The sequence below is a fragment of the Ovis aries genome, chromosome 10 (genome assembly GCF_016772045.2).
Source record: "Ovis aries strain OAR_USU_Benz2616 breed Rambouillet chromosome 10, ARS-UI_Ramb_v3.0, whole genome shotgun sequence".
Classification (NCBI taxonomy): domain Eukaryota; kingdom Metazoa; phylum Chordata; class Mammalia; order Artiodactyla; family Bovidae; genus Ovis; species Ovis aries.
The window spans coordinates 63,401,197-63,414,578 of NC_056063.1; positions in this window are offsets into that span (position 1 = coordinate 63,401,197).

Sequence of the window (13,382 nt, forward strand, 5' to 3'; positions counted from 1 at the left end):
CCCCATAGACTGCAGCAAGCCAGGCTTCCCTGTACAGCGCAAAGTCCCGGAGCTTGTTCAAACTCATGTCCATTGAGTCAGTGATGGCATCCAAACATCTCATCCTCTGTCGTCCCCTTCTCCTCTTCCCTTCAATCTTTCCCAGCATCAGGGTCTTTTCCAAGGTGTCAATTTTCATATCAGGTGGCCAAAGTATTGGAGTTTCCGCTTCAGCATCAGTCTTTCCAATGAATATTCAGGATTGATTTCCTTTAGGATTGACTGGCTTGATCTCCATGTAGTCCAAGGTACTCTCAATGGTCTTCTCTAACACCACAGTGAAAAAGCATCAGTTCTTCAGCACTTAGCATTCTTTATAGTCCAACAGTCACATCCGTATGGGACTACAGGAAAAATCAGTTTTGAAAAGTGGACTTTGTTGGCAAAGTAATGTTTCTGCTTTTTAATATGCTATCTAGGTTGCTCATAGCTTTTCTTTCAAGGAGCAAGTGTCTTTTAATTTCATGGCTGCAGTCACCACCTGCAGTGAGTTTGGAGCCCAAGAAAAGAAAGTCTGTCACTGTTTCCATTGTTTTTTCATCAATTGGCCATGAAGTGATGGGAACAGATGTCATAGTCTTAGTGTTCTGAATGTTGAGTTTTAAGCCAGTTTTTTCACTCTTCATCTTTCACTTTCATCAAGAGGCTCTTTAGTTTCTCTTCACTTTCTGCCGTCAGGGTGGTGTCATCTACGTCTCTGAGGTTATTGATATTTCTCTCAGCCGTCTTGATTCCAGCTTGTGCTATATCCTGCCCAAAATTTCTCATGATGTACTCTGCATATAAGTTAAACAAGCAGGGTGACAATATAAAATCTTGACGTACTCCTTTCCCAATTTGAAACCAGTCTGCTGTTCTGTGTCTGGTTGTAATTGTTGCTTCTTGACCTGCACACAGATTTCTCAGGAAGTATCTATAATATGAATATCAATATGCTTGATGTTCCAGAAGTCTCAGACTATACCCACTTGTAATTTTTTTTCCAGCTTGGATTATTTCTACTACTTTGTCTCAGTGGTCTTTAATTAAAATGACTGAATTCTAGTGTTTGATATCAAATTACTAAGAGATACTTTGACAATAGACTCCAGTGTCTTTAAAATATCTTCGTCGTTAATTGATCAAATCACTTTAATGAAAGCCAGAAGTAAACAGTTATTCTAAAGTAGGTACTTTTTATTATTTTCTGGTATTTTTAATATAAATTTTTAGTCTAATTTGCATTTTCTGTCTTCCGAGTGAAAATTTGAGACCCATTGTAGAATAAGTAGCAGAGTTTTTTTTTGTTTGTTTAAGAAAAACCAGAGATATGCCAGGAATTTTTAAATACATATGCTTATCCATGAAATAGATGAATTTTGTGCAACGTATTATATGCAGGCTGCTGATGAACTAAACTTTATTCAAAAGCGGGTAAGGTAACTGTCACTAGTTCCAGAGATTTGCATGTAACAACCCAAGTTCTCATTCTAGAAATGGGAGGTTTTAGGGATATGTGAGAGTCCTGGGCTTCCCAGGTGGCTCAGTGTGTAAAAAATCTTAACCCAGTGTAGGAAACACAGGAGACACATATTTGATCCCTGGGTCAGGAAGATCCCCTGGAGGAGGAAATGGCAGCTCACTCCAGTATTCTTGTCTGGAGAATCCCATGAACATAAGAGCCTGGTAGACTACAGTTCACGGGGTTGCGAAGAGTTGGACATGGCTGAGGTGACTGAGCACATCATATCTGAGAATCTCCTTTGTGGAAGAGGCCATAGTGTTACCAAACCAAGTTCATTTGCGAGACACACAGTAAAGCCAATTGCTGAAACTCTGAGTGTTGCAGCAAAGAGTTTATTTACAAAGGCAGCCAAGTGAGGAGATGAGGGGGGATCAAGTCTCTGATTCCAACCTGCAAAAGTGGGAAGCTTAGGATTTTTATGGGTGAAGAGTATAAGATGATCATAGGTGAGAAGACAGAAGACAGGAGGTAGGAAAAAGTGAGGTACTCTGTGTTCTGTGCAGGTGTATCTGAGACACATGCTGTTTCTTGGGATGCATGTTCAGAAATAGTGGCATTTCGCTGTGAGGGTGGAGTTTTTGGCCCTCCAGTGTCAGAAGGTCATTCATTTGACACTTGTGCAAGCCTAGTTCTGTGATCCCAACTAGTCCTGTCCAGTGCAAATTGGGCAAGAGCAGACTTCAAGCTTCCTGAAAAAGAACTTAAGCCCCGCCCTGCTATTGCCATAGTTATCATACCTCAGATGTTATCTATACTAGCTGTGAAGTTTGGAGGACATTAAATTTGCAAAATAATAAACATGAGCTTGCTCAGTGAAGGCAGGCTATAAGCAGAGTGTTTTCTAAGAGGCTGTTCCTTTTTCTGCTGGTCTGTAAAAGACACTCAAAAGATGTGTTAGTCACCAATTTCTGTTACCCTTTTGGAGCACTGTTTCAAGTTATTTATTTATTTATTTTTAACCCTATTGAGGATGTTTTCAATGAGTTTTCAGCACCATTTTAACTGTCACTTTAAGTGGGAAAAAATAGTGTACATTTCAGGTGGAGCGAGATGTAACAGCATCACTAAAAGAGTTTTTATATAATAATTAGGACAGTTAAGAGTTGCTGAGTATTCCACAGGGGGACCTTGATAGTCAGCAGCATTTAAGTGCTGATTTTGTGGATATTGTACTATATATTCTTAATACTCAGTTCTCTGCAATTCTATGACTAGTCCTAGTATATGCTGGAAAAAATGTAAATGAGACAAAGAAATGATTAATGTATAGATCATTTCAGCCAGACATGCAGTTCCTCATTGATTAAAGCTTTGTTGTCACCATCTAGAAACAGGTTAACTCATCATTGAAAATTACCTATCCTAAGTTATCTCTTCTTGATTTTCAACCATCCATCTCTAATTGACCTTTTTTAAAATTTATTATTATTATTATTTTACTTTACAATATTATATTGGTTTTGCCACACATCAACATGAATCCACCACGGGTATACACATGTTCCCAATCTCGAACTTCTTAAGCCCCTTGGTTCTAATAAACTATGGTACAACACTGGCTCTAAATGAAGCTGTCGAGAATCCTGGCTCATTCCAGTTACCAGCTGAGTGATCTTGGATAAGTAAGTTAATATCGCTAATTTCAATTAGAGAAATTGAGGAAATAGTGGGTTCATAGTCTCAGGATTGTTGTGAAAATGAGTAAGATATATCTGTATGTAAAGATTACAGTGCCTGAATTCTTTAAAGCATAGTTAATATTCCAAAGAGATTAATCTAGCATCTGTGTAACCTGGTAAAATAATATCTGTTAAGTTAGACTTATGAATGTTGTCAGGATACATATGTATAGCATGTTTTTTTAGTAACATATTGTTATCTGATAATTCAGAATTATCATAAAGTGATAACTTCAAGTGTTTGAATGCTGAGTGTCACAGAAGATACCACATATGCCGTGTTTTGGAGTGTGTGGGGTGCTTTCAGTATTTTCAAAAGCAATACGTTATCTTTGGAGTTTCAGTGTTGCTTGTGATAATACTAGTAATAAGTACATTAGCTAGGTTTGTTTTACAGTCCTAAAATCAATTTTGAAATCATTCCAGTTGGTTCATGGTATAAATTCCACAAAATTTTGACTTGAGCTGTCTGAATATACTAGTTATAAATGTTATATCAATCAATATATATATTTATATATATATAAAATTGGAAATGTTTACTACTGCCATATTTCTTTTTTTTTTTTTTTTTTTTTTGTAAATTAATTTTTATTGGAGTATTACAATACATGCCATAGTAGGTTCTCACTAGTTACCTATTTTATTTTTTATTTATTTTTTTTAATTTTTATTTTTTAAATTTTAAATCTTTAATTCTTACATGCATTCCCAAACATGAACCCCCTCCACCTCCCTCCCCCATAACATCTTTCTGGGTCATCCCCATGAACCAGCCCCAAGCATGCTGCATCCTGCGTCAGACATAGACTGGCGATTCAATTCACATGATAGTATACATGTTAGAATGTCATTCTCTCAAATCATCCCACCCTCTCCCTCTCCCTCCGAGTCCAAAAGTCCGTTATACACATCTGTGTCTCTTTCCTGTCTTGCATACAGGGTCGTCATTGCCATCTTCCTAAATTCCATATATATGTGTTAGTATACTGTATTGGTGTTTTTCTTTCTGGCTTACTTCACTCTGTATAATCGGCTCCAGTTTCATCCATCTCATCAGAACTGATTCAAATGAATTCTTTTAACGGCTGAGTAATACTCCATTGTGTATATGTACCACAGCTTGCTTATCCATTCATCTGCTGATGGACATCTAGGTTGTTTCCATGTCCTGGCTATTATAAACAGTGCTGCGATGAACATTGGGGTACATGTCTCTTTCAATTCTGGTTTCTCGGTGTGTATGCCCAAGTGGGATTGCTGGGTCATAAGGTAGTTCTATTTGCAATTTTTAAGGAATCTCCACTGTTCTCCATAGTGGCTGTACTAGTTTGCATTCCCACCAACAGTGTAGGAGGGTTCCCTTTCTCCACCCTCGCCAGCATTTATTGCTTGCAGATTTTGGATCGCAGCCATTCTGACTGGTGTGAAGTGGTACCTCATTGTGGTTTTGATTTGCATTTCTCTAATAATGAGTGATGTTGAGCATCTTTTCATGTGTTTGTTAGCCATCCGTATGTCTTCTTTGGAGAAATGTCTATTTAGTTCTTTGGCCCATTTTTGATTGGGTCGTTTATTTTCTGGAGTTGAGCTGCAGAAGTTGCTTGTATATTTTGAGATTAGTTGTTTGTCAGTTGCTTCATTTGCTATTTTCTCCCATTCAGAAGGCTGTCTTTTCACCTTGCTTATATTTTCCTTTGTTGTGCAGAAGCTTTTAATTTTAATTAGATCCCATTTGTTTATTTTGCTTTTATTTCAGCATTCTGGTCATAGAGGATCCTGCTGTGATTTATGTCTGAGAGTGTTTTGCCTATGTTCTCCTCTAGGAGTTTTATAGTTTCTGATCTTACATTTAGATCTTTAATCCATTTTGAGTTTATTTTTGTGTGCGTGATCTAGTTTCATTCTTTTACAAGTGGTTGACCAGTTTTCCCAGCACCACTTGTTAAAGAGATTGTCTTACTCCATTGTATATTCTTGCCTCCTTTGTCAAAGATAAGGTGTCCATATGTGTGTGGATTTATCTCTGGGCTTTCTATTTTGTTCCATTGATCTATATGTCTGTCTTTGTGCCAGTACCATACTGTCTTGATGACCGTGGCTTTGTAGTAGAGCCTGAAGTCAGGCAAGTTGATTCCTCCAGTTCCATTCTTCTTTCTCAAGATTGCTTTGGCTATTCGAGGTTTTTGTATTTCCATACAAATCTTGAAATTATTTGTTCTAGTTCTGTGAAAATGTGGCTGGTAGCTTGATAGGGATTGCATTGAATTTGTAAATTGCTTTGGGTAGTATACTCATTTTCACTATATTGATTCTTCCAATCCATGAACATGGTATATTTCTCCATCTATTAGTGTCCTCTTTGATTTCTTTCATCAGTGTTTTATAGTTTTCTATATATAGGTCTTTAGTTTCTTTAGGTAGATATATTCTAAGTATTTTATTCTTTTCGTTGCAATGGTGAATGGAATTGTTTCCTTAATTTCTTTTTCTACTTTCTCATTATTCGTGTATAGGAATGCAAGGGATTTCTGTGTGTTGATTTTATATCCTGCAACTTTACTATATTCATTGATGAGCTCTAGTAATTTACTGCCATATTTCTATAGTGTGTTGTATAAATCTAAAACAAGTCAGCAAAAATGAACAAGAAGACAAAAATACAGTGCTGTTCATTACCTCAGTAAAACATCTTTTCCTGGTTTCTTTTTTTTAATGTAAATTTATTTATTTTAATGGGAGGTTAATTACTTTACAATATTGTATTGGTTTTGCCATACATCAACATGAATCTGCCACAGGTATACACATATTCCCCATCCTGGACCTCCCCTCCCTCTTCCCTCCCTGTACCATCCCTCTGGGTTGTCTCAGTGCACCAGCCCCAAGCATCCAGTATCATGCATCGAACCTGGACTGGCATTTTGTTTCATATATGATATTATACATGTTTCAATGCCATTCTCCCAAATCATCCCACCCTTTCCCTCTCCCACAGAGTCCAAAAGACTGTTCTATATATCTGTGTCTCTTTTGCTGTCTCACATACAGGGTTATCGTTACCATCTTTCTAAATTCCATATATATGCGTTAGTATACTGTATTGGTGTTTTTCTTTCTGGCTCCTGGTTCCTTAAGTCTGCAAAAATAGCTGGATCCTACCATTGATAGCCACTCAACCTGTAACTTATCTTCAGGGATACTGTATCACTCTTCATTACCCAATACGCTGCTGCTTTCATATGGAACTTGTCAGACTGGTAGAGAATGAGTTAATATGCATTGTATTTCTGCTCTAGTCTCTATGCTAATTCCTATGCAAAATTTAAAAATAAAAACTTTCAACATTTTTGAAATTCTGAACAACAGGTGATGTTCCCACTTTGCAGATGGATATAATAATCAGAGAAAAGATAATTGAATTCACCTTAATGAGGGTCAGAGAGGTTTTGGAAAAAGGTCTTTCTGATGTTAATGTCCTCCTTTTCTTACCACTTTCCTACAGCCCGATGATGTTTCAAGTAGTACAGTCATCAGTGCTTCACATTTGGAAATTGCATCCCTAAAAACTTAAATGTATAAAGCCCCATTTAAATGGAGCCCCTAATGATTGTGAGCTCCCCAGTTGGCGCTAGTGTAATGATCCCTGGGTTGGTAAGATCCCCTGGAGGATGGCATGTCTATGCACCCAAGTATTCTTGCTTGAAGAATCTCAGGGACAGAGGAACTTGGCAGGTTATAGTCCATAGGGTTGCAAAGAGTCTAACATGACTGAAGCGACCTAGCATGCATGTACCGTGTTTGTACCGGCACTCCTGTGGAATATTATTCTACCATCCTATAAACTATTACTCTAAAACACTACCAAATATTATTGATGTTATATACATTTCACTTCATGTTATACATGATCTGCTACAGTCATGTATGTTCATGACTAACTCTCATTGTAGAAAATGTGTTTACATGTATTAAATCATGAAAGTGAAGTCACTCAGTCGTGTCCGACTCTTTGCGACCTGTGGACTGTAGCCTACACCAAACTCCTCCGTCCATGGGATTCTCCAGGCAAGAACACTGGAGTGGGTTGCCATTTCCTTCTCCAGGGGATCTTCCCGACCCAGGGATCGAACCCAGGTCTCCCATATTGCAGGCAGACACTTTAACCTCTGCACCACCAGGGAAGCCCATATTAAATCATGGGGGCAACTAAAATAACCTTGAACATAGCCAATGCATGATTAATTTTTTATTGCATTTTAAAATTTCTGTTCCTTCTGATTTATGGTCAGAACTTTTAGACTTCATACTTTCCCATTCCATATTTGGGCTAGCCATTATTGGATTAAATGAAAAACAAAATACAATAGCTCTGGAATAACACATTTTTATACAAAATTATATCTTGTGTTCATGAAAACATATTGTGGTGAGTAGTTATCCTAGAAGTTTCATGAACTCAAAAATCAAGATATTTATTGCAACGTTAACTATTCTCTGTGTTTCCAAGGACAACTAGTAAGCATCAGCAGTTATTTGTGCATGTTGTCTTTCACAGAGGTTAGAATTGATTCACAGCCATTGCTTGGAAAACTAGAAAATAGATATTCAGCATAAACAGACTGAGTTTCCAGAGGGTTTTTAATCTGTATTTTTTTCTAATTGTATGATTCTACCTTATTGAAAACAAAAGAAAGCCCTCTTAAATGTGTCATATTTTAGTGTTTCAAGGAATAAATAAATCTGTAGCTTATCTTTTGACCCTCTAATAGCTTTTTTGAGGCATAATGACATACCATCAGTTTCAGGTATAAAACATTGATTTAATATTGGTATATATTGTGAAATGATCACCACAATAAGTCCAGATACATCCATCACTATAGTTACAAAAATTTTCTTCCTATGATGAGAGCTTTTAAGATTTACTCATAGCAACTTGCAAATATGCAATTTTTATTAGTTATAGTAATCATGCTGTACATTATACCCCCCATGACTTTATTTTATACCTAGAAATAAAGTCTATATCTGTTTACCTTCCTCACCCATTTGTCCACCTTCCACCCCTCACCACACCCTCTGGCAACCAACAATCTGTCATCTGTAAACTTGGCTTCGGTTTTTATATTTTGGAATCCACATGTAAGTAAGATATATATATTTTTTTATGTCTGACTTATTTCTCTTAGCATAGTGCCTTCAAGGTCCATCTGTGTTTTCACAAATGGTAGATTTTCAGTCTTCTTTATGAACATAATTTTCCATTGTATGTATACTACATTTTCTCTATTTACTCATGGGCATTTGGGTTTGTTTCCATATCTTGGCTATTGTAAAGCTGCAGTGAACATGGGGTGCAGAAATCTTTTTGAGTTACTGTTTTCATTTCCTTTGATTAAATATCTACAAGCGGAATTAGTAAATCATATAGTAGTTATAGTTTTGGCTCTTTGAGGAGCCAAAGGTGTTGTTACTCCTAGTGACCTCACCAAGTTACATTCCTTCCAACAGCACACAAGGGTGTTTCCTTTTCTCTACATTCTCACCAACATTTTTTATCCCTTGCTTTTTAATAATAGCCATTCAGAGAAGTGTGACATGATATCTCATGGTGATTTTTGACTTGTGCTTCCCTGATTAGTGATGCAGAGAATCTTTGATGTGTCTGTTGGCCATCTGTATATCTTTGGGCATATGTATTCAGATCCTCAAAAAATCAATACCAAGATGGCGGGGTAGAAGTATAGGCACTCATCTTTTCTTGTGAGATGCCCACAACTAGCTGCTGAACAGCCGTTAACAAGAGAATGTTGGAACCCACCAAAAAAAGATACCCACGTCCACAGAAAAAGGAGAAACTGCAACGAGATCGTAAAAGGGGCACAGTCAGTTGAAATTAAGCCTCAGACTCTGGGAAGGTACAAACAAAACATTATGTGCGCTAGGACCCAGGAAAAGGGACAGTGACCCCCACAAGAAACTGAGCCAGACCTGACTGTGAGTGTTTGAGGGTCTCCTATAGAAGCATGGGTCAGCAGTGGTCTGCCACAGAGACTGGGCACTGGCAGCAGCAGTCCTGGGGGGCCCAGTGTGTGGCATAAGCCCTCTTGGAGGAGGTCTCCATTAGCCCTACCACAGAACTGCCAGGTGGATGATCCACAAACTGGAGAATAATTATACCAAAGAAGTTCTTTCACTGTTGTGAAGGTTCTAATTCCTGCAACAGACCTCTGCCCATTTTTAATCAGATTGCTTGGATTTTTGTGTGTGATTTATTATATTAGTCCTTGATGTATTTTGGATATTAACTCATTATTAGATATCATTTGCAAATATTTTCTTTGATTCAGTTTGTTGCCATTATATGATTTTCTTTTCTGTGCACAAATCTTTTTATTTGGCATTTATTTATTTATTTATTTTGCTTGTGTTGCCTTTGCATTTGGGGTCAGACCCATCCTTTGCATTTCTAGAAATGGCTCACTGCAAAGAATCATCTTCTCCTATGATTTAGATAAGATTCATGGATGCCCTCCTGTATGCTTATGAGATGACCTTCAATTTGTATTCTCTGCCTCATAACTATTTAGCTGAACTGCTTGTCCTCACTGATCAATAGGAATAGAATGCTTGTCAGCCAAGTTTGGTTAATATTCTCTCCTTCTTCTAGGATCCTGAACTTCAGCTCATTCACTTAGCATGAGTCAAAAAAATAACCCTTCTGAAAATTGGCTGGCCTTAGGGGAAAACATTCTCTGATTTGAGGGACTACCCTTTCATCTCACTTCTCCACACTGAGTTTTTTCTAGCTTTGTTTACTGCTTTCTTTTGATAATTTGGAACCGTGGTGCTGGAGAAGACTCTTGAGAGTCCCTTGGACTGGAAGAGATCAAACCAGTCATTGATCTTCATTTTTGGCCATGTAGTGAGACCATTTTTTTCAGTCATCTAATTCACATTTCCTAATGAAAATCAACCATGAATATGCATTGCAAGGAATGTTGCTGAAGCTGAAGCTATAATACTTTGGCCACCTGATGGGAATAGTCGACTCATGGGAAAAGATTCTGATGCAAGGAAAGATTGAATATAGAGCAGATGGAGGAGAAAGGGTCGACAGAGAATGAGATGGTTGGATGGCATCATCAACGCAATGGACAGGAGTTTGAGCAAACTATGGGAGATAGTGAAGGACAGGGAAACCTGGAGTGCTTCCGTCCATATGGGCACAAAGAGCAGGAAACGACTTAGCAACTGAACAATGACAACAACAGAAAACCTAGGAAAATACCACCAGATAATTGCGCATCTCTATGTCAGTTAACTTTACTTAAGGAGACTGATTTCCGCAATAATTGAAGGCTTTGTCTCACCACAAGGACATAAGGGTTTATTATGAAATTCTCTTCAATTAATGGAATCATACATAATTTTATTTTATCTTAACTTTGAATTTAGAATAGTGATGTAATTGTGCTTTTAGGATCTCTTTAAATACATTTTAGGTAATGTGATACTTTTCTATAAATTTTTTTCAGCTTTTCTAAATATTTTTCTTGGTTTATAGATTTTTGTATACTCTAAATACCAGTTCTTTATTTCAAGACATAGCAAATGTATTCTTTATTGCCTGGCCTATATCATCTTTTAATATAATTCTTAATTTTGAAGTAATCAAATCTTAACAAAGACCCCACATCTTTTGTACATTTTAGGGATTTAAAATGAATTTCACTGTGATGCAAAGATGATTTTCAGCTTTGCCTATTAGGCCACAATATATCCTTTTTGTATTTAAGTCTGTAAACTTCAGGCTCACTTGTATTATGTAGGAAAACACAGGAACTTCATTTTTGACCATGTAGTGAGACCATTTTTTCCAGTCATCTAATTTACATTTCTTGTCATGCTAATTATAAGTTTCCATGTATATCAGTTCAGTTCAGTCGCTCAGTCGTGTCCGACACTTTGCAACCCCATGAACCGCAGCATGCCAGGCCGACCTGTCCATCACCAGCTCCTGGCCCACACCCATGTCCATCGAGTCAATGATGCCATCCAACCATCTCATCCTCTGTAGTCCCCTTCTTCTCCTGCCCTCAATCTTTCCCAGCTTCAGGGTCTTTTCCAATGAGTCAGCTCTTGGCATCAGATGGCCAAAATATTGGAGTTTCAGCCTCAACATCAGTCCATACAATGAACACCAAGGACTGATCTCCTTTAGGATGGACTGGTTGGATTTCCCTGCAGTCCAAGGGACTCTCAAAAGTCTTCTATGACCCAGAAAAATTATGGGGAGGGAGGTGGGAGGGGGTTCATGTTTGGGAACGCATGTACACCCGTGGTGGATTCATGGCAATGTATGGCAAAACCAATACAGTATTATAAAGTAAAATAAAGTAAAAAACAAACAAACAAACAAACAAAAGCATCAATTCTTCAGCACTCAGCTCTCTTCATAGTCCAACTCTCATATCCATACATGACCACTGGAAAAACAATAGCCTTGACTTTAGCGACCTTTGCTGGCAAAGTAATGTCTCTGCTTTTTAATATGCTGTCTAGGTTGATCATAACTTTCCTTCCAAGGAGTAAGTGTCTTTGAATTTCATTGCTACAGTTGCCATCTGCAGTGATTTTGGAGCCCAGAAAAATAAAGTCAGCCACTGTTTCCACTGTTTCCCCATCTATCTGCCATGAAGTGATGGGACCAATGCCGTGATCTTCATTTTCTGAATGTTGAGCTTTAAGCCAACTTTTTCGCTCTCCTCTTTCACTTTCATCAAGAGGCTCTTTAGTTCTTCACTTTCTGCCATAAGGGTAGGTGTCATCTGCATATCTGAGGTTATTGATATTTCTTCTGACAATCTTGATTCCAGTTAGTGCTTCCTCCAGCCCAGTGTTTCTCATGATGTACTCTGCATATAAGTTAAATAAGCAGGGTGACAATATACAGCCCTGAGGTACTCCTTTTCCTATTTGGAACCAGTCTGTTGTTCCATGTCCAGTTCTAACTGTTGCTTCCTGATCTGCATACAGGTTTCTCAAGAGGCAGGTCAGGTGGTCTGGTATTCCCATCTCTTTCAGAATTTTCCACAGTTTCTTGTGATCCACACAGTCAAAGGCTTTGGCATATTCAAGAAAGGAGAAATAGCTGTTTATATATTTTGTTTTAAACCTTCTATTTCATTAGAAATATATATATATTAGGAATATTTTAGAAAAAATAGTGATTATTTCTATCTAATCCAAAACTATAGTGTTTACATAGCATCATCTTTTAGAATGTCGCAATACATGGGTGGTCCCAAACTGCTTTTCTTGCCGCCTTTTTGAAAGTTCAGTTATTCTTTGATTTACTGTATAGATTTTCAACATTAAGTTTCTCAGATTAACAAATTATAATGTCATGCAGGTTAATTTACACATTCAGTGAGAATTGACAAAAAGAACATCATACATTAATCAGAACCAAGAAAACCATACTTTTCCTTTTATGATCTGCTTTTTAGCTTATAACAGATTATTTAAAATTTTCCCTTTAATTTCTATTACATTGCTTTTCTTTCCAAGAAAATATTATTTCATTCTCACAATAGATTAATCATTACAATATTTCCCTAAAACAAACTTTCCTACATCAATATTCATGGATCACTTGTATAACAATTTAAAAATTTTTTGTGGAATTTGTCATGTTACAGAATAACAGTGCTTATCAAACTAAATATGAAATTAGAGAAAAGGACAAGAATCACTTATACTATCCCTGAAAGCCACTTTTAATATTTAAATTTCATTTCCATCATTTTTTTCTTCTGTATATTTTCCAGTGATTTAGAAGGTGCATTTCTTATATTTTTCCTGAGTTTTACATCTTTAAAACTTTCAAATTCTGTAATCTGTATTTGTTTTATTATCAAGACAAAGATAACGTCTTTTCAGGTTTCACATGCTTAAATTATAAAAAGTGCTGTCTCTGAAGTGAATAGATATATGACTATTTTTATTCTACATATTTTCTGAAGTAGAGTTCTGATAAACAAGATGAACAGCCTCAGATTATGTTGAAAGGAAATAGTTAATATATTATAAATATGCAAAGTCTCCTATCTGGGGCACAGTTTATCATTGTTTTTATTAATTTAATGTGGAAA